General features: G+C 42.5%; 1 protein-coding gene across 1 annotated transcript in view; it reads left to right on the top strand.

Annotated features, from left to right (window-relative positions):
- LOC122804932 (carboxy-terminal domain RNA polymerase II polypeptide A small phosphatase 1-like) overlaps positions 1-23118 on the top strand; it is a 773332-nt gene that overhangs the window by 204871 nt on the left and 545343 nt on the right. The gene's annotated exons all lie outside the window — the stretch shown is intronic.

Genomic DNA, 23118 nt, shown 5'->3' with positions numbered 1-23118 from the left:
GGCACTAACAAAACTGAACAAGTTAACAGCAAGAAAAGTTCTGCAGGCCTTGGGCTTCATGGCATCATGCATAATCTTGGTCCCATTTGCCAGACTACATATGAGGAAACTACAGTGGTACCTAAAGAATTTATGGTCCCAACACAGACACAGTCTAGAAACAGAAATTCCACTAATTCCATGCTTAAAACAGGAGTTCCTATGGTGGGCTCAGGCATGCCAGTCAAACCCAGGCCTACCCTTTCGCAGATGTCAACCAAGCCAGACCATCACAACAGACGCTTCAGACCTAGGATGGGGCCCACATGCTGGACAAATGCGTGCAAGGATTGTGGACACAGGATCAACTTCACCTGCACATCAATCTAAAAGAAATGCTGGCAGTAAAACTGGCAATCCAAAAGTTCAAACCATTTCTCAAAGAGGGCCAGTTGATGATAAGGACAGACAACACCACAGTCATGTGGTACATCAACAAACAGGGAGGCACTCATTCATACCCCTATGCAGAATGACCTTGGAGCTGTGGACCCTGGCACTCAGCTACAACATTCAGTTACAGGCAATATTTGTACCGGGGAAAGACAATACTCTAGCAGACATATTAAGCAGAACCACTTCGGATGCCCACGAATGGAAGCTGCACCGGACATCTTCAAGACCATCTCAAAGAAATGGGGAATGCCACAGATAGACCTATTCGCATCACCTCTCAATCACCAGCTCAAAAATTCTGCACAAGGACATTCCACCCACTAGCATGGAAAGTGGACTCACTCTCCTTCAACTGGAAAGGCCTAACAGCATATGCATTTCCACCTCTTCCTTTGATACACAAGGTACTACTAAAAGTCAAGGAAGAACGTCCAAGGATAATCCTGATAGTCCCAATCTGGCCAAGACAACACTGGTACCCACTACTGAAGAGCATGTCTCGGAACTATATGTGGCCAATACCCTGATGCCTTTGATGTTAACTCAGAACAACTACAGCATCATACAACCAAACCTAAAAACGCTGCAACTGACTGCATGGAACATCACATAGCAGCAGCTAATCCAGAACTTTCCCAAAGAGTTAAAGACATTATTCTTGAAGCACGCAGACCTTCAACAAGAAGGAACTATGCTGGAAAATGGAAAAGGTTTGTCATTTGGAGTAATGGAAGAGGAAAAGATGTGTCAAACATAGATATGCCTAACATTCTGGAGTATCTGGCCGAACTTCTTCATTCAGGCCTGTCCTACTCCTCCATCAAGATACATGCATCAGCTATTTCAGCAGAATACAGCTTTGATCCACCTGTTTTTCAAGCACCCTTTGCTCAGGCAGTTCCTCAGAGGAATCAAGAATGTAAAACCTCCAAGGAAACCACCATTACCAGCTTGGGATTTAAACTTTGTGCTAGAAAAGTTGACACTATCACCCTTTGAACCAGCAGCAACAGCAGACCTACAACACCTGTCATGGAAAACTGCTTTCCTACTGGCAATTACTTCAGCAAGGAGGGTTTCAGAACTACAGGCCTTAATGGCAGTACAACCCTTCCTAATCTTCCACCAAGATAGAGTGTCCATGTGGACTAATCCTACATTTATGCCCAAGGTGGTATCCAGACTGTCTTTAAACCAGGCAATCCACCTTCCTACCTTCTTTCCCAACCCACAAAACAGAGGGGAAAGAATACTGCATACCTTGGATGTACATAGACAGCTACGCTTACTACTTGGACACAACAAAACATAGCAGAAAGACTGACCAACTTTTTGTAGCCTATGCAACAGGAAGGGAAGGAAAAGCTATTTCCAAACAGACAATCTCCAAATGGATAGGAAATTGCATACGATACTGTTACTCCTTCCATGGAAAACCAATTCCACAGAACATAAGACCTCATTCTACAAGGGCAACAGCCACTACCACAGCCTTCTTAATGCAGGAGTGGCAACCAAAGACATTATTGAGGCTGCTACTTGGACCTCCGTGCATACATTTGCCAAGCATTATAATTTGCCTCTATATTCCAGATCCCGAGCAGGATTTGCCACTGCTGTACTGCAAGGGATCCTAAACACACCATAATCTACTTTTATCCTCCTCCCCTAGTTGGCTATGGTATTCTACCCATTCGTTATGACTGCAGATGCATCCATGAGGGACATAGTACAGTTTTGTACCTACCATAAATGTAGATGTCGAACTGGATAGCATCTGCAGTCAGGATTACCCTCCCTCCTTCCCCTCTGTGGTACTCCTAGGGTGTTTACCCTCCTAATAGCTAGCTGTTGGGGGGAGTCTTTTATGGTGTATTTGTTTGTATATATGTACATATATGCTTATTGTTGTGTTTACCTCTATCTATTTGGAAACATTGGCATCTATCCAAATTTTAGCCTGCAAGAGGGCTACTGGCATCTGGGGCAAGAAACACTGAGGAAAATGGCGTCGGCTGATGCTTTTATACCCGAAGACCAACAGAGATGACGTCGGGTGGAGTGCGACATCAGCCGAAGCCGGACCCGGACTTTGGAATCCGGCCGACTGTAGGGCTGCCTGACGACAGGACAACCCACTTGTTATGACTGCAGATGCTATCCAGTTCGGACATCTACATTTATGGTAGGTACAAAACTGTACTTTCCTTGAGTTTATAAACTCAAATGCCCTGGAACAACTGGTCAACACACCCACTAGAGGGGACAACATATTGGACTTGGGCATCACCAACATGGGGGCCAAATGCTCTATACCTGAGGTAAACCCATCGTTGGTAAGATCAGACCATAAACTAATCACATTGGACATCCACATCCTGACCCCACCCCTGGCCAAGATAACCACTGTGAAAAATTTCTCAAAAGCAAACTTCACACTCCTCAAGACCGAGGTGAAAAGCTTCAAAGCCCCAGAGCACATGGAAAATGCGATCCAAACCGCAGAATCCTTTACAACTGCACTCTATGAGCACCTGCAGAAATGCATGGATAGTGCCATCCCAAGTAAAACCAAGACTCACGCCTCTAAAAACAGGAGACCAGTCTGGTGGACCCCTGCCATAAATAAGCTATACAACAGAAGGAGAAAACTATTGCATGAGGGGGCAAAATCCCAAAAAGCGAGGGCATCCCTGATAAGTACTAGTAAGAAACTTCAATCCCTCATAAAATCATCTAAAGCCAGCTTTGAAAAGAGAATTGCCAAAGACTCTAAGGACAAACACAAGGCATTCTTTAGCTACATCAAGAATCTGGGAGGCAACTGTCAGATATGCTCTGAGCTGGTGCAAAATGGCACAACATTCACTGAACCCACAGACATAGCCAACATCCTGGCGGACAGGTTCAGTGCAAACTTTACCCCCCCTTCCCAACCAAAAGAGCCTGTGTCTATCCCAGAAGAATGCAATCCCCCGGACATCACAGACACACAGGTGAAAGCAGCTCTCGCCAAAGTAAAAAACACGGCATCAATGGGACCGGATGGCATTTCGGGCTGTGTATTACATAAACTCCAAAATGAACTAAACCCACACATAAATTCACTTTTCCAACTCAGCCTAACCACAGGTTATGTACCCAAAGAATGGCGTACAGCAACAGTGATCCCGCTCCACAAAGGTGGCACCACAACGGATCCAGGGAACTATCGCCCTATAAGCGTGACCAGCCTGGTCTGCAAAGCTATGGAGCGCATCATTATGGATCTCATAAACAAAGACATTGGGAACCTCCAAACACTGGGCCCTACCCAATTTGGCTTTGTTAAAGGCAGATCTTGTCTCTTAAACCTGGTTGACTTCTTCGAGATAGTAACCAAAGCCATAGATGAGGGAAAGGTGGTCCACACAGCCTTCCTGGACCCAGCAAAGGCCTTCGATACAATACCCCACTCTGGTATCATAAATAAGCTTACCAGCCTAAATATTAACCCATATGTCACTAGATGGGTCGCAAACTGGCTCAAGGATAGAACTCACATGGTCATAGTCGCGGGTGCCATGTCCGACTCTAAACCAGTTACAAGTGGCGTCCCACAGGGCTCAGTCCTGGGACACCTCTTGTTCGGTATATACTTCTCTGAGGTACAGGCAAACATAGGAGGACTATGGCTTACCAAGTTCGCAGATGACTGCAAACTGGGAGCCATAATCGACTCACCGGCTGACTCAAGCATCCTCCAGAAGGGCCTTACGGAGACGGATACCTGGTGTCAGAACCATGGCCCCAAGCTAAATGCCAAAAAGTGCATAGTCATCCCCTTTGGGAAAAACAAAGTGCCCACAAACTACAACATAGGAGGGAATCCACTAAGTACGGAAGAGGTAATTAGAGACCTGGGGACACAAGTAGATAGTAACCTCACCTTTGACAATCACATTGCCAAAGTGGTTAGAAAAACCTTCTGTATAGCCCACCTAATCACGAAAGGGTTCACATCTAGATCTAGAGAGGTCATTGTGCCCCTTTACTCATCACTGATTAGGCCCATAATTGAGTACAATGCCCCGTTTGGGATGTCATCGGCAACTTTAGCAATGAGAGCCTTGAATTGCCAGTTTCACATGCTAAAATATCAGCAATTTTTGATGTCTCAGTTGAAACAAAAGATGCTTCCAGATTCAGATCCTCCTAACTTAAAAGAAATGCAGGATTTATTGCATGCAGCTGAACAAGTGGGAAAACATACTTTGCAATGTGGGTTTGATTCCTTAGAGGCCTCCTGTAGAGCAGCAGTTACAGGCTCTGTCATTAGAAGGCATGCTTGGTTAAAAAGAACATAATGCTACCAGATCATGTTAAGGTCAAATTATTGGATGCACCTTTGCAGCAGGATGTGCTGTTTGGAGTTAAGGCAGAGGAGGTATTAAAGAATATGGAGGATAAGGCAAAATCTATGCAAATGGTAAAAGATTTCTTACAGGTTCAGCCTCCTCGTTTTAGCAGAAATTGGCCAACAAAGAATTGGTCCTTTCCAGTCACATATAGACCTCAAAGGGGCTGGTACAGACGTCCACGAGGTAGAGGTCAGACACAAGCCCCTTACAGGCCTCGACAGTGGGGCACACCAGGCCAGAAAGAAGGGGAAGGCAGGCCTCAAACCTTATAAAAAACAGACTCAATGACCTTCCACTACAGCTGCCAAACAGTTCTCTCTTGGCAGCCCCCTTAGGAGGAAAACTGGCATTTTTCTATCACAACTGGCATTGCATCACCAAAGACAAATTGGTTCTCAACATTGTATCTCAAGGTTACAGGTTCCATTTTCACACCCTGCCAAGGCTAAAAGGAATGCCAAATCTGCCACCAAATCAATGGGCAGAGGCTCAAAAACAAATTACAGCACTCATGGACATGAGAGCTATTCAAAAGGTACCACCACAGGAACAAGGATTTTACTCAAGACTCTTTCTGGTTCCCAGAAAGGACAAAGCCTGGAGGACCCATTCTGGACCTTTCTACACTAAACACTTACCCGGATGTTCTGAAATTCAAGATGTTGACACTACAGCAGCTTCTTCCCATGCTGGACAAGAAAGCTTGGCTCGTGACTGTGGACCTCAAAGAGGCATGCCTGCATGTCCCTATCAGACAAAACTGCAGAAGATACTCAGATTTCTAGCTGGTTCAATGCACTATCGATTCTCTGCACTGCCCTTTGACTTATCTACTGCGCCCAGGGTCTTCACAAAGTGCCTGGCACCAGTAATTGCATTTTGCAGGCAAAAAGGAATTCAAATTTATCCATACCTGGACGACTGCCTGATTCAAGCAGAGAGCAAGGACATTCTACTAAAGCATCTGGCGTACGTAGAAAAGTTATTAAGTTGCCTGGGGTACACAGTAAACGAAAAGAAATCAAAACTAGTGCCCTCACAACAGATAATAATCCTGGGTGCCAGCTTGAACACAACAGCCCAGATGGCTTATCTCACGCCAGACAAGCAAGGACAACTGATTCAATATTTTCAATTAATGGCAACAAAGACCCAACTCCCTGCAAGAAAAATTCTGCAGGCCTTGGGCTACATGGCATCTTGCATACTACTAATTCCATATGCCAGACTGCATATGAGGAAACTACAATGGTACCTAAAGAGCGTATGGTCTCAACACTGTCAAAGTTTGGAAACAGTTATACCACTAATTCCTTGCCTACAACAGGAGTTTCGATGGTAGGCACAAGCTTGTCACCTCAACAAGGGACAGCCTTTCACTCAACCCACAGCCAGGCAGACACTGACAACAGATGCATCGGATTACGCCTGGTGAGCACACATGGCAGGAAAATGTATCCAGGGCGAGTGGCCCACAGAGCAAAGACATCTCCACATCAATCAAAAAGAGATGCTAGCTGTACAAAATGCTATTATAGCTTTCAAGCACCTACTGCATCCAGGACAATTACTACTAAAGACAGACAACACCACAGTTATGTGGTACATAAACAAGCAAGGGGGCACACACTCCTACCCCCTCTGCAGACAAGCTATGACCTTGTGGAACACAGCTCTAAACTGCCAAGTTCATCTGCAAGCACAATTCCTGCCAGGAGAGAAAAACACACTGGCAGATGACCTAAGCAGAAACATTATGGACCCACATGAATGGGAACTGAATCCACAAATATTCAGAATGATAACACAAAAATGGTGGAGCCCGGACATAGATCTGTTTGCTTCCCCAAAGAACTGCCAATTACAGAAATTCTGCACAAGGAACTACCATCCACAAGCATGGAAAGTGGATGCCCTCTCATTCAGCTGGAAAAAACTACAAGTTTACACTTTCCCTCTTACCTCTCCTTCTAAAGGTACTCATAAAAGCCAGGCAGGAAGAGCCAAAAATGATACTGATTGCACCAGACTGGCCACGCCAGCACTGGTACCCAATCTTAAAGAACTTAGCACAAGAACCACCCTGGATTTTACCTCAAATCCCACAGTTGCTGACACAGTACAACAATCAGATACTTCACAGCCAGCTAAAGACCTTAAACCTAGCTGCATGGAAAATTCCCTAGTCAAGCAAGCAATGCCTTTCTCCAAAGCTGTTATGGATGTCATTCTGGAGGCCAGAAGGCCTAGCACCAGGAAAGCATACTCGGATAAATGGAAGAGATTCTGTGCCTGGAACCAAGCGCACAGCCTTGACCCTCTTGTCCCAAACATTCCTCAGATACTGCAATACTTAACTGAGATGCTCTTTTTCATCCATCAAGATCCACGCCTCAGCTATCTCTGCTCATTACAACACATTACAACACGGATCCACCAATTTTTTCTAATCCTTTGCTCAAACAATACCTCAGAGGGGCTAAAAACATAAGACTGCCCCATAGAGCACATACACCAACTTGGGACCTCAACTTTGTTTTGGAAAAATTAACTCTACCTTCTTTTGAGCCAGCTAACACAGCAGAATTAAAATACATCTCTTGGAAAACTGCTCTGTTACTGGCAATAACATCAGCACGAAGAGTTTCAGAATTACAGGCACTAATGGCAGTGGAACCTTTCCTCATCTTCCACCAGGACAGGGTGTCTTTAAGAACTAACCCTACGTTTATGCCAAAGGTGGTATAAAGTGTGGCTCTAAACCAAACTGTTCACTTGCCAACTTTTTATCCAAAACCACAGAAGAAAGGGGAGAGACTTCTACATTCTTTGGACATTCACAGACAGTTACGCTTCTACTTGGACAAAACCAAAGCTTTCAGAAGATCTGAGCAATTATTGGTAGCATACGCTGCAGGAGCACAGGGAAAAGCCATTTCAAAGCAGACTATTTCAAAATGGATAGGACATTGTATACGTTTCTGCTATACCCACCATGGGAAACCTGTACCTAGCAGCATTAGATCTCACTCCACCAGGTCAACAGCCACTTCAATTGCCTACCTCAGAGGAGTACCTACCAAGGATATTTTGGAAGCAGCAACATGGAGTTCTGTGCATACCTTCACCAAACATTACCATTTGCCTTTATATCCAAATCCAGAGCTGGCCCCACTGCTTTACTGCAGGGCCGTATAGCCACACCTAATGCCTTATAGATTCAGCCTACCTACCTCAGCTTTGGGATTCCACCCAAGTGTAATGACTGCAGCAGTGTAACACGATGAACATAGTACAGTTTTGTACCTCCATAAATGTAGGTGTTCAAGTGTTGACACTGCTGCAGTCCAGGTTACCCTCCTTTCCCTGTTACTCCCTGGTACTCTACCTAGGCATCTACCCTTATTACCTATGGGGAGTATTTGCTGGTAACTAAAACATGGTTGCTTGCTTTTTCTTTGTATTGTTTACTGTGTTAATTTGAATTGCCTACCTATTTGTGGGCACCTTTTGACATCTGGGGCAAGAAACTGAAGAAAATGGCGCTTGGATGCATCTTCTTTGTATACCCCTGTCACACTGACGCCAGGGAGGAGGCACAGCATGTGCACCCGGCTACCGACCAAGACTTTGGAACTCTGGTTGATCGCAGTGGTGGACCGCCTGACTTCCGCAGGATAACCCAAGTGTAATGACTGCAGCAGTGTCAACACTCCCGAACATCTACATTTGCATGGTAGTAGGCCAAAACGGTACTTTCTTCATACCCCCCAATTCCCCCCATGTGTGGTGGTTAGAAAATCAGTAAGCTGCAAATGCCTTCAGTTTTGACTGTTTCCTCTGTGCAGGAAGCATCTCTATCCTTCCAATCTTAAAGAACTTAGCACAAGAACCACCCTGGATTTTACCTCAAATCCCACAGTTGCTGACACAGTACAACAATCAGATACTTCACAGCCAGCTAAAGACCTTAAACCTAGCTGCATGGAAAATTCCCTAGTCAAGCAAGCAATGCCTTTCTCCAAAGCTGTTATGGATGTCATTCTGGAGGCCAGAAGGCCTAGCACCAGGAAAGCATACTCGGATAAATGGAAGAGATTCTGTGCCTGGAACCAAGCGCACAGCCTTGACCCTCTTGTCCCAAACATTCCTCAGATACTGCAATACTTAACTGAGATGCTCTTTTTCATCCATCAAGATCCACGCCTCAGCTATCTCTGCTCATTACAACACATTACAACATGGATCCCCCAATTTTTTCTAATCCTTTGCTCAAACAATACCTCAGAGGGAAAAACAACGAATTCACTCTGTTTCTTCTCGTAGATAAATGCACCAACACTCCAACAATATACTTATCAATCTCAGACTTCTTTTTTAACCTTTTTTATTATTAAATGCAATTAAAAACCATTCGGTTAAGCGCTTTCATCGATTCAGACTTCTTCAGAACAATGCTAAGTGGTTAAAACAATTCATATATACTTTCTTACATAGTCACATGATAATTTCCATTATTGCCTTAAAGTGCTAGTGCTTTCCTTAATAAATTACACTACGTTGCTTAATATATATTCCTTTCCATCCTATAACTTATCCTTTTAATACATTAAAAATACATATAATGACAGGGAAAGTATGAATTTAAATACATTTTTAAAAAATTTTTATTTAAAACTTGTAATAAAACTTGTAATGAAATCTTGTAATAAGATAAAATGAAAACTTGTATAGAAACTTTTTTACTACATTCATATACTAGCTTCCAAAACAGGTTTGATTGACAGATATTCATTAATTCCAGGGGGAACAGAGGCATTTAATTTAATCTGCCAAATAATTTTTTTCCCCCCACTATTTTCTTAATGTTTCCTCCCCTAGGGTTGACTTTAACCAATTCTAGTATTCCAAACTGAAATTCAGAACATCCTTTATTTTCACATAAATGTCTCCACAATGCATTCTTGTCATCCTTCTTTTTTATACTATACAGATGTTCATAAATTCTGTTTCTCAAACATCTGGTAGTCATCCCTACATAAAATACTGGACATTTTGTACACTTAGCTAGGTTCACCAGTTGCCTGGATCTACAGTTGCCTTTTTGAAACCATACTTTGGTTTTGTTGATGTCATTTAATACTATGTGGGGGACTGTTAAAATGTGTTGACATTGCCTACAGGTACCACATTTTTGGGTACCTTTTATAGTGACATTTTTGGGTTTAATCTTCCTTTCTAATAATTTTTTCATATTATTTCCGTTCTTATATACACATAGTGGTTTCTCTCCTACCAATTTTGAAATCTCTCCATCTATTTTGGTAATGTTCCAGTGCTTGTCTAATATTTTCTTGATTTCTCCACTATGTTTACTCTATTTTTAATATACAAGCTCTACTGTATTCTTCTCCTATATTCCTTGTATCTAAAATCTCATCTGTTTCCACCATTTGACTGATTTGATTTACTTGTAGGTCGTCATTTCCTAATAAAGGCTTGTATTTTTTTCCCCATTCACTTAACACATAATTCCTTGCATTATTCACCAGCTCATTAGGGTACCCCCTATCTAGAAAGAAGTCACCTATCTTCTTTAATTCATTCACTAAATCCTTCCTTAATGATGTCTTCCTGGCCGCTCTAATACATTGGCCCTTAACTATATTTCTTTTCTGTATAAAAGGGTGACTACTTTGATAATCCAAATAGGAATTACTAAATGTTAATTTCCTATAAATGTTGGATTTAAATCTCCCATCATCTAGTGTTATCACAGTGTCCAAAAAGGGTATCGAAGTTTGGTCTTGGCTAAATGTAAATTTTATAACTTCACTACAAGTGTTCAAATAAGTCTTAAATTTTTGTAGTTCCAATTGGTTACCATTCCAGGTGATAAAAATGTCGTCTAAGAAACGGAAATAACACCCTAAAAAGGAAGACCACTCAGAGTTCAATATAAATTCTTCTTCCCAACTTGTCAAAAAAAGGTTTGCGAACATGGGGGTACATGCCACCCCCATCGCTACACCTTTCTTTTGTCTATAGTACTCCCCTTCAAACATTATGTAATTATGGGATAATACTATTTCCATGAACTCCATAAGTAATAAAGTTCTTTCCCAAGAAATGTCACTTTTCTTCATAATACTGTCCTGAAACCTTAACATCCCTTCTTCTTTTGGAATGCTTGAAAAAAGGTCTACTACATCTATAGTAACCAACCATTGTGCTTTCTGAGCTATTTCTGGTTTTAACCTTTTCAAAAAATCCCATGAATCTATTATTATTTGTGGAATATTCTTATAAATAGCCTTAAGCCATTTATCTATTACTTTTCCGAAAGGGAAAGTTTTGGAATTACTTCCGGATATTATAGGCCTAAAGGGGGGGTTCTTAAGGTCTTTGTGAACCTTTGGTATCCCTATAATAATACCTATTATTGGATATTCTACTTTCAGGAACTTGTATAGTTCCCCATCAATTCTGTCTTCTAAAAGAAGGTCTTCCAACATCAGATCAACTTTATGGTATCCAATATTAACTTCATTTAATGAAATAGCTTCATAATTACCAGAATTGGTTAATATGTCATGCATTTTACCTACATATTGTACCTTTTCATAAAGCACTGCTCCCCCTCCCTTATCAGGTTTCATTATTCTAAATGAATCATCAGCTTGCATTTCATATAATATGACTGCTTCTTCTTTACTCAAGTTCCAACCTGATTTCTTAGGTAGGAGAGAAACCACTATGTGTATATAAGAACGGAAATAATATGAAAAAATTATTAGAAAGGAAGATTAAACCCAAAAATGTCACTATAAAAGGTACCCAAAAATGTGGTACCTGTAGGCAATGTCAACACATTTTAACAGTCCCCCACATAGTATTAAATGACATCAACAAAACCAAAGTATGGTTTCAAAAAGGCAACTGTAGATCCAGGCAACTGGTGTACCTAGCTAAGTGTACAAAATGTCCAGTATTTTATGTAGGGATGACTACCAGATGTTTGAGAAACAGAATTTATGAACATCTGTATAGTATAAAAAAGAAGGATGACAAGAATGCATTGTGGAGACATTTATGTGAAAATAAAGGATGTTCTGAATTTCAGTTTGGAATACTAGAATTGGTTAAAGTCAACCCTAGGGGAGGAAACATTAAGAAAATAGTGGGGGAAAAAGAAATTATTTGGCAGATTAAATTAAATGCCTCTGTTCCCCCTGGAATTAATGAATATCTGTCAATCAAACCTGTTTTGGAAGCTAGTATATGAATGTAGTAAAAAAGTTTCTATACAAGTTTTCATTTTATCTTAAAACTTGTAATGAAATCTTGTAATATTACAAGTTTTAAATAAAAAATTTTTAAAAATGTATTTAAATTCATACTTTCCCTGTCATTATATGTATTTTTAATGTATTAAAAGGATAAGTTATAGGATGGAAAGGAATATATATTAAGCAACGTAGTGTAATTTATTAAGGAAAGCACTAGCACTTTAAGGCAATAATGGAAATTATCATGTGACTATGTAAGAAAGTATATATGAATTGTTTTAACCACTTAGCATTGTTCTGAAGAAGTCTGAATCGATGAAAGCGCTTAACCGAATGGTTTTTAATTGCATTTAATAATAAAAAAGTTAAAGGTTAAAAAAGAAGTCTGAGATTGATAAGTATATTGTCGGAGTGTTGGTGCATTTATCTACGAGAAGAAACAGAGTGAATTCGTTGTTTTTTCTTTGTTGGACTGTTTCTACATTTCGTATTACGTAATACCTCAGAGGGGCTAAAAACATAAGACCGCCCCATAGAGCACCTACACCAACTTGGGACCTCAACTTTGTTTTGGAAAAATTAACTCTACCTCCTTTTGAGCCAGCTAACACAGCAGAATTAAAATACATCTCTTGGAAAACTGCTCTGTTACTGGCAATAACATCAGCACGAAGAGTTTCAGAATTACAGGCACTAATGGCAGTGGAACCTTTCCTCATCTTCCACCAGGACAGGGTGTCTTTAAGAACTAACCCTACGTTTATGCCAAAGGTGGTATAAAGTGTGGCTCTAAACCAAACTGTTCACTTGCTAACTTTTTATCCAAAACCACAGAACAAAGGGGAGAGACTTCTACATTCTTTGGACATTCACAGACAGTTACGCTTCTACTTGGACAAAACCAAAGCTTTCAGAAAATCTGAGCAATTATTGGTAGCATACGCTGCAGGAGCACAGGGAAAAGCCATTTCAAAGCAGACTATTTCAAAATGGATAGGACATTGTATACCTTTCTGCTATACCCACCATGGGAAACCTGTACCTAGCAGCATTAGATCTCACTCCACCAGGTCAACAGCCACTTCAATTGCCTACCTCAGAGGAGTACCTACCAAGGATATTTTGGAAGCAGCAACATGGAGTTCTGTGCATACCTTCACCAAACATTACCATTTGCCTTTATACTCCAAATCCAGAGCTGGCTTCGCCACTGCTTTACTGCAGGGCCTTATAGCCACCCCTAATGCCTTATAGATTCAGCCTCCCTACCTCAGCTTTGGGATTCCACCCAAGTGTAATGACTGCAGCAGTGTAACACGATGAACATAGTACAGTTTTGTACCTCCATAAATGCCATAAATGTAGATGTTCAAGTGTTGACACTGCTGCAGTCCAGGTTACCCTCCCTCCTTTCCCTGTTACTCCCTGGTACTTACCTAGGGCATCTACCCTTTATTACCTATGGGGAGTATTTGCTGGTAACTAAAAATGGTTGTTTGCTTTTCTTTTGTATTGTTTACTAGCAATTTGAATTGCCTACCTATTTGTGGGCACCTGACATCTGGGGCAAGAAAAACTGAAGAAAATGGCGTTGGATGCATCTTGTATACCCCTGTCACACTGACGTCAGGGAGGAGGCGACAGCACCCGGCGCCGGACCAAGACTTTGGAACTCTGGCTGACTGCGAGGACCGCCTGACGGCAGGATAACCCAAGTGTAATGACTGCAGCAGTGTCAACACTCGAACATCTACATTTATGGTAGGTACAAAACGGTACTTTCTTCATACCCCCCCCCCCCATGTGGTGGTTAGAAAATCAGTAAGCTGCAAATGCCTTCAGTTTTTGACTGTTTCCTCTGTGCAGGGAAGCATCTCTATCCTTCTCTGTTTTTGTAGAGTTAGCAGTTAGGGACGCTTGTTGTCTTTGTCTTATCTGAAATGTTTTTAGTTATTTTTTGTCGATTTGCACAGGGTGGCATTTCATTGTACAGTGTTGAATGCTCAAGTGCAAATCTGAGGAATTACAAAAAATGCATGAAACATGCCGCTTTGAGGTGAAGTGAGAATGACCCCCATTTTCTGTTATTAATGTAAGTGAGTTTCTGATTGTGGTCCCTTGTTCGTTTTGACATTCAGGCTCTCGTAATGATCTGGTCTCTTATTTGTTCCTCCCTGTCAGCCTCTGGGGAATTTACTTTATGGAGCCATCTTCTTGAATGCTAACTGCACAAGGTCTCCATCCTTGGTAAGGTTGAGATATTTGATATGCTGCAGCAGTCTCCTTCCCCACTGTTGGCTAGTGAGCACATTGCCATGCTGTGTTTGGGTACATGCATTTGCAAACCTACACTGCTTGGCTGGGCCCTTCCTTTCTTCAGGAGATGCACCTCCCTTCTCCTGAAATGGACCAGTCAGCATCAGTTGCTCACCTCCATCCCTTCCTGAATGCCTCCTCCCCTGAGATGGGCAAATCTGCATCAGCTGCTTATTTGTGTGTCTTGGTGAGTGATTCCTACAATACCCGAACCACTAATCAGGTTATATATTATCATGCCAGCTTGGACCCATGATTTGAGTTTGGACCTAGTGGGGCATAAGTTTTTGTTTTCTTGATATAGGTGTACAAATCAGTGTAGAAATTTTTGAAAAAAGGAAATGTATGTTATTTAACATTGATGCTGAAAAGGTGATGTGCCTTTGTGTGTGTGCATCTGTTACTAAATTCAAAGTGCCGTTGCACTAGATTTTGTTTGGGGAGTGGCATTAAACTTACACACTCCGCCATGGGGAACATGGTTGGCAAACCTCTAGCCATTTGAAAAAGTACTTTATTCTTATTGGGTATTAAAATGTTTTCATGCATTTAACTTCTCAAGTGTTGCAATCCAGTGAAGGCTAATACAGCAGTGTGGAGATTCTGAGAGAAGCTGCAAAGACTCCAGACACTTGCAAGAAAAAAAGGGTTTCATTTACTTTGGTACCTATGCATGTTTTGATATTCACTAAAACTGTTGTAGAGGTGCTGAAGTGCTTGCGCTGAAGATATCCAGCTAGTCTATTGTGAACAGCATGGAAGATGCCTGAGAACAGGTTTGTTGGAGTTAAATCACAGAGTGGTAAATGCCTATCCTTTACGAAAACAAGACTCATTATTAGCTTTACTTTTGTCATGTATTTAAAAGAAATTGGAATGTGAGCCAGTTCTTGAGATGTGACAAAGTACATTGTTGGATATAAACTAAGAGTTGAAGTGGCTCCTTTAGCCTTGCAACTCACTGTAGTTATAGCTCTTTGTTTATTTGAAAGTCTTCATGTCTTGAAGCTCCAAGAATTATCAAGTGTCCTACTGTAAGGGACCAGTGCTTCAACATGGAATTGACTCATGAGTTGTAAGGGGCTGCTTCCAGAAATTGTATGGTATAAATTCAGCTATATTTTCTAAATGGTTGTCTGGTTTACTTCCCCTGAACCCCCAGATGAATATAGTGGGATAGTCCATTGGCCTAATTGGCAACCACAAATGAGTGAAAGTGGGTAAACCACATAGTATATACATGCCTAGTAGTGTTTAAGAGGTTGGGGGAAAAGTACAAGGGCTGGTGTGAGAGCATCTCCTACCACTTTTGAAACTTGGATGCTCTGATGTAGTTGCACTTAAGACTTGTTCTGTGTTAATTTGTCTCTGCTATGTGAGATCACAGTTCAGATTTTCTTTCAGCTTGCAAGTTGTCAAAATGCTTTGTACATGTAATTTCATTTGCAGGCGCTGCCAATATAGTTCCAGGCAGCTCCTGATTGTTTGCAGTAACTGCAGTTGGAGATATGGTTGTGCATTTATCTTCAGCAGTCATTTTTGCCACACAGTGGTCAGAGTTAATTTATTTACAACTTTCTTCCCAGAGAAAAAGGTGAATTTTTACTGAAGTAGTGAGTGGTCAGCAGCTGTTTGAAAGGTTGTGCAGTTTAGTCATAAACACGATTAAAGATAAAGTACAGTATCCCAGTTGTAGCTCCATTACGTATCGGCACTTTAAGCTTCAGAAAATTATACTAAGAAATTGGCATAGCATTGTGGTTTATTTTTGGAGTACTGCTTTCAAACATTTATTTTTTCATGTTCTTTTTTGTGGTGCTGTTGCTCAGCACAGTAGCATAAAGTATGTGATACGTTTATTTATGCATTGGTAACTTGAATACTTGCTGCAGGGCCTGCCCTTAAAAGACAGACTGAGAAGATTAATTGTTAAGACGCAAGTGTTCATGGGTGTAATGCATTCCTTTGAAGAAAATGAAAGTAAAAAGTAGTCAAGAAATGTAGATGTGGCACATGTCTGTACCTGCCTTTCCTTTATCTTATCAGAACTGTTTGCTTTGCATGTGTACTTTCGAGTCAGGGCATGTTGCAGCTGTTTCTGTTATGTGTACATGGAGTGTTCAGTACTGCTTGCTTAGGAAGAGGAAACCTAAATCTGGATTGTGTCCTCTTTATGTTGTGTAAATAGCTCCCTTATATAGCACACAGCCCAAGTCTACATACAAACATATTTTTGGCCACTTTGCTAACCATGAATCTTACAAAAATGTTAAACTGAGTAAAGTGGGCCTTGAAGGGGCATTATCATTTCAGTGCTTGGAAGAGTTCATTGGTTTGGTAGGTAGCACACTTGTTTTAGTACTGAGTGTCAGAAAGCTGTGTCATATTCTGCTGTCACAAAAAGCTGTTGTATGTATTAAACAGTAGGTGTTACATTGTGTGCAAGCATAGGGACCTGCGTTCCTCAGGTGGTGGTGTTTAGTTAACACATTAGAGATTTCATCTGAATAACGTAGTGGTATTGGCTGTAGAAGGTTAACAGTTTCATGGCATTTCTCATTTAACGACTGTCAGGGGTAAATGTTATGCGATATGTATGTTCCTGATTCATTTGTAAGATTGTACGGGTGTTTCACAACTTAATCAGAGATGTTCTCTCCACAGAGCATGCGATATTTCCCTGTTGTTCTTCGTGTTTCACTGTTGCAGTCATCACACTTGGGTTATCTGCCTGTAGGTAGTCCTCAGTCGGCCCGAATACCAGAGTTTTGGGATTTCTGTGTTGGATGCTGTCGCCTCTTACATGACGTCAGGTCGTCAGGGGTATAAAACATGCAGCCGACGCCATTACATCAGCTTTTCTTGCCGTGCAGGAGCTCGAAGCAGAAGCAGTTCACAAGTGCTGGTCAGCCGCTACCTGAAACTTTCGTTTTTCAAGTTTCGAACCTGAAGTCTTCTAAGGCTAAGTACCCCGTTGGGGATTCTTTTTTCTTGCTCTAACCGATGTCAGAAAAAGTTAACAATTGTCTTGCCTGTGGAAAGCAAATACCTCACAGAGATTTTCATTCTTACTGCGTCACCTGTTTAAGCCCAGACCACGATGTCCCTCGCTGTTGGTTTTGTGCCTTGTTTAATGCCCGAACTATTCGTCGTCGGGCTATCTTTGTTGCTAAATTCTTTCGCTCTTGTTCTCTGTATTCCGAAATGGCTTCGATAAGCCATCCGACTACCGATCTTCCAAAATAAGTAAGGATAAAGACAGAGACAAGACCGCACAGGTCCAAAACTGCCAACGATGCTTCCATTAAGCTTGTCGCCAGTCCGCTGGTACTCAGTAAGGTGCCTTCGCAGCCCCTGATATCCGCTTCTACAGATTTGTAGGCCTCTGCTGAGACCAATTCAGAGTTCGGTATGCCGTGAGATGCTTCTTCGATTATGGAACCTGCAGATTTCTCTACCTTGGATGGGTCCAGAGCCGCTGTGCAGGCACTGGCTTTTGAGGGTGTATTATGACCTTCTGATGTTCATATTAAACCGACCACTTCGTTTGACTAAAACAACCGAGTTTCTCAGGCCCAGAGTTCGCACTATGCCTAGAAAACTGACGACCAAAGCACATGCTCAAGCTTCCATGCCACAGAAACAAATGCTTAGGATGTCTGAAGACCTTATAACTCTAATTAGGGGAAGCCAGCCTTCTCCCTCTAAAAGACAAATAATTGATTTCCCTCTGCCTTCCCTCCAGAGGACTTTTCTTTTGGTGAAACCTTGCATACCTTAAGAGAGCATTTCCGCTGGGAATGCCAGGACTACACACAGTTCAAAAAGAGACGCAGAAAATGTTTAGACTTGCCTCAGCACAGGCCTCTAGCTATACTCCCTGTCTTGGATATTGTAGATGATGTTTTCATGAAATCCAGTCTTAATTCTGATACTTTACCACCAGCTCCTAGAAAGCCTGAAAGCACTACAGGGTACCTGACTCTCACAAATTTCTCTTTAAGAATCCCACTGTGGAGCCAGAGACCATTTCCCAGGGACCTAAAGTATTAAGGCTACTACAGCCAAAAATCCTACCCCTTCGGACAGGGATTCGAGGGCTTTAGACAGATGGGGCAAGAAGGTATATACCTCTGCAACTCTTGCCATCAGGGCTTTAAATTGCCCGTTTCACATGTTGAAGTACCAGCAGCATATTATGGAACTAATTAAACAAAAAATGTTATTGCTTCCAGATTTTGCAGAAAATAAAGATTTAGAAGAGTTAATGCATTCTGCAAACCAAGTCACTAAGTATACTTTGCAGTGTGGTTTTGATAACTTAGAAGCATCTTGCAGGGCTGCTGTCACTGGGTCTGTACTGAGAAGGCATGCCTGGCTAAAGGAACAAATCTTGCCAGACCATGTCAAAGCACAATTACTAGATGCTCCATTAAACCAGGAACATTTGTTTGGCACAAAAGCAGAAGAGGTTCTTAAAAAGATGGAGGAAAAAGCTAAATCCATGCAAACTGTTAAAGATTTCTTACAGGTACAGCCACCCAGATTCAGTAGGCATTGGCCTTCAAAAAACTGGTCCTTTCCAGTCCCTACCAGGTCTTCTCAGCCCAAACCCAGGGGCAACAGACCACCAAGGCTACAGTCTCAGGGTACGCAGGGATCTAAACAATGGAGTGCTCCCCCCTCAAAAACAGGGAGTGGTAAGCCACCCCCTTATGGAAAAAGTTCACAATGACTTGTCTATCATCCTTCCCAGCCATGCCCAAGTACTTGCACCCCTAGGAGGAAAACTTACCCTGCGTGTAGAAAAACTGGATGTCCATTACCCAGGACCGATGGGTCTTAAACATTGTATCCCAGGGATACAGATTCTACTTCCACTCACTGCCAACCCCAAGCAGGTTGCCAGACCTTCCTCCAAACCAGTGGGCAGAGGCTCAAAAGCAAGTACTTTCTCTTCTCAGTATCAGGGCTATTCAACCTGTTCCAATAGAGCAAAGAGGACCGGGATGTTCATTGTGTTTCACTGTTGCAGTCCTAACCAATGGGTTATCTGGCTCCAGGTAGCCCTTGATCGGTCAGAATACCAAAGGTAAGTAAATATGACATCGGCTGTCATCTGTTGTAAAGGACGTTAGGACGTCCAATACAAAAGGAGGCAGCCAACGTCACTTCCTCAGTGTTGCAGAAGCATTTTTGCACGAGTGCCAGTCGTCAGTTTACCTTTTTGGTTTTCGACTACACAGTTGAAGTCAACTACAGCTAAGTACCCCGTTGGGGATCCTCTTTTCTTGCCTTAACGAATGTCAGAAAGTCAGTAATTGTCTTACCTGTGGAAAGCTCATTCCCCATAGAGATTTTCATCCCTATTGTGTTATTTGTTTAGGCCTTGACCACGACATTCCTAATTGTGACCTCTGTGCTTCCTTTAATCCGCATACTATTCATCGTCGGGCTAAGCATTTTGGAGTGTGACCTAAGTTTGTCGGTATGGCATCCGCTGGTCTTCAGGCTTCAGATGTCCCTAAGAAGCGTAAGGACAAAGACCACGACAGGCTTCAGAAGGTCATGTCTTCAGATGATGTTAAGTTGGTCGTCAGTCCTGCAGTAGCCAGTGAGGCGCCTTTTCAGCCCCTGCAGTCCGCGGATTTTTAACCGCAGGCCTCAGTTGAGACTATTTCAAGAGTCCCTCAGGCCTCTGGCTTGCTTCCATTTTGTCTTCTGACCTTCCGCCTGTTGCCTCTTCAGCTGGATCCGGAAAGCTGGCTTTGGTGTCCGAGGCCTTTGTTCTTCGTTCGGACAGCAAGCTCATACCGACAATCTCTGCCACTACTTCGGCTGTTGCCAGATCTCTCGAGTCCTTCAGACTTGCAGGTAAGTCTTCCAGTCATGAGCCTGTGAAGAAACAGGCTCCAGTTTCCTCTCGTTCCCCTCATTCTCAAATGGTTAAAATGGCTGATGACCTTTTGACTCTTATTAGGGGTTCACAGCCTCCCCCTTCAAAAAGGGGTAGGGATGTCTCTCCTGAGGCTTTGTCTTATTCAGGCTGTGATACTTCTAGCATTTTTGCTGATGAAGAGGAAGTTTCTCAGGTTTTTTCTCCTTTTGAGTATTCTCCTTCTGCTTCTCCTCCAGAGGATTTCTCTTTTTGTGATACTTTGAATACTCTGAGAGCATTTTAAATGGGAAAGTCAGGATTATCCCTAATCTAAGAAAAGGATCAAGGAGTTTTTGGATTTGCCTCAGCATAAGCCTCTAGCTGTTCCTCCAGTGTTGGAAGTGGTTGATGATGTTTTTCTGGAAAATTACTTGACTCCAAATTCAGTTATTCCTGCTCCCAGGAAACCTGACAGGTACTATAGAGTCCCTGATTCTCATTTGTTTCTTTTTAGGAATCCGCTAGTTGACCCAGAGGTTATTTCTCAAGGGCCTAAAGGAGTTAAGGCCGCTGTTACCAAGAATCCTGTTCCTTCCAACAGGGAATCTAGGAACCTAGATAAGTGGGGTAAAAAGGTTTACACTTCTGCCACTCTTGCTATTAGGTCTACTAATTTTTCGCATGCTTAAGTATCAGCAGCACACCTTTGAGGCTATTAAGTCAAAGATTGCAAGTGTGCCCCTTTTGGCAGAGAGTAAGGATATGTAGGATTTGCTGAATTCAGCCAGTCTTGTCAATAAACATTCTTTACATTGTGGTTTTGCCATTCTACAAGCCTCCTACAGGGCTACAGCTACTGGATCTGTTCTCAGAAGGCATGCTTGGCTCAGGGAACAACCCCTTCCAGAGCCTGTCAAGTCTAAGCTTTAAATGTACCTTTAAATAAGGACAGTCTTTTTGGCAGCAAAGCAGAGGAAGTGCTCAAAAAGATGGAAGATAAGGCCAAGTCTATGAAAACAGTTAAAGACTTTCTGCAAGTTCAACCTCCTCACTTTTGCAGGAATTACCCTTCTAAGGGTTGGATGTTTCCTGATACCAGCAGACAGAACTGCTCTAGGACTAGAGGTTACAAATCTTCTAGGGGGCAGGTGGCTACCCCTCAAAGGTCTAAGCATTGGCAGGCTTCACTTCCAAGGCGGGCAGTTCTAAGCTGACATCTCAGTCCAAACATTCTCAATGACGCTGTCCAACTACTGCTTGTTCCTGCTTGCCCGCAGAATAATTTAGGGGGAAGGCTGGCCTTTTTTTGCAAATGTCTGGGCCACCATCATGGATGAGAAATGGGTACTCAGAACTGTATCCCTAGGTCACAGGTTTTCTTTCCACACCTTTCCAGTACCAAAGGATTCCCAGACACTCCTCCAAACCAAAGGGCAGAAGTAGAAAAGCAAATTTTGTCACCGTTACATCTGGGGACAATAAAATCAGTTCCTGCTTAGCCAGGGCTTCTATTCCAGACTTTTCATATTTCCAAAAAAAAGAAGGCACCTGGCATCCTATCCTAGATCTATCCATTCTGAACTCTTTCTTGGTAATTCCAAAGTTCAGAATGCTTACTCTGCATCAGTTGTTACCAATGTTAGACAAGGACTTCTGGCTAGTAACTGGATCTGAAAGAAGCTTGTCTGCACATCCCTATCAGGGAAAGTTGCAGGCAATACCTTCATTTCAGAGTGGGCAAGCTACATTATCAATTCTCTGCGCTGTCCTTTGGCTTATCTACTGCTCCCAGAGTTTTCACGAAGTGCCTAGCTCCAGTCATTGCTTTTTGCAGGCAGATGAAAATTCAGATTTATCCATACTTGGACGACTGTCTAATTCAAGCAAATTCTCAAGAACATCTGTTAAAGGATCTGGAATTTGTAAAGACTCTTCTCTCTTCTCTGGGTTACACTCAACGTGGAAAAATCAAAAATGGTGCCATCCAAGGAGATAACATTCCTGGGAGCGAGTCTGAACACAGCTGCCCAGATGATGTATCTCACCCAGGAGAAGCAGGCAACTCTCTGTTTACTTCAAGGATTTGGCTAGCCTGTCCCAGCTCTCTGCAAGGAAATACCTGCAAGCTCTGGGATACATGGACTCTTGCATTCTCATGATTCTTCCATATGCAAGACTGCATATGAGGAAATTGCAATGGTACCTCAAGAACCTTTGGTGTCAACACACACAGGACCTGGATATGATAATTCCTCTGCTTCCATGTCTGCAGACAGAGTTTCTATGGTGGGCGACAGCCTGTCTACAAAACAAGGGCATGCCTTTTTGCCCACCTCCTGCCGTTCAAGTTCTTGCCACGGACGCATCGGACTACGCCTGGGGAGCTCACCTTGATGGCAGATGCATACAGGGACGTTGGAACGCCCAGCAGATGCACCTGCACATAAACCTAAAGGAGTTAATGGCAGTTCAGCAGGCCTTAATAGCTTTCAAGCATCTTCTTTCTCCAGGAACTCTGCTTGTCAGGACAGACAACACCACAGTCGTGGTACATCAACAAACAGGGAAGGACTCATTCTTACCCCCTGTGCAGACAGAGCATGATTCTCTGGTCCATAGCAGCTTCCTTGGGCCTGCATCTCCTAGCTCAGTTTCTTCCAGGGAGACTCAGTGTTTTGGCAGACAATTTGAGCAGACAGACCCTGGATCCGCATGAGTGGCAACTGAACAGAGCAGTCTTTTACAGCATCATTCAGTATTGGGGCACTCCTCAGGTGGATCTTTTCTCCTCCCCAGACAA

Source organism: Protopterus annectens, chromosome 6.part0 (assembly GCF_019279795.1).
Source record: "Protopterus annectens isolate FY-2018-M chromosome 6.part0, PAN1.0, whole genome shotgun sequence".
NCBI lineage: Eukaryota > Metazoa > Chordata > Ceratodontiformes > Protopteridae > Protopterus > Protopterus annectens.
This window is presented reverse-complemented; position numbering and strand designations above follow the sequence as displayed.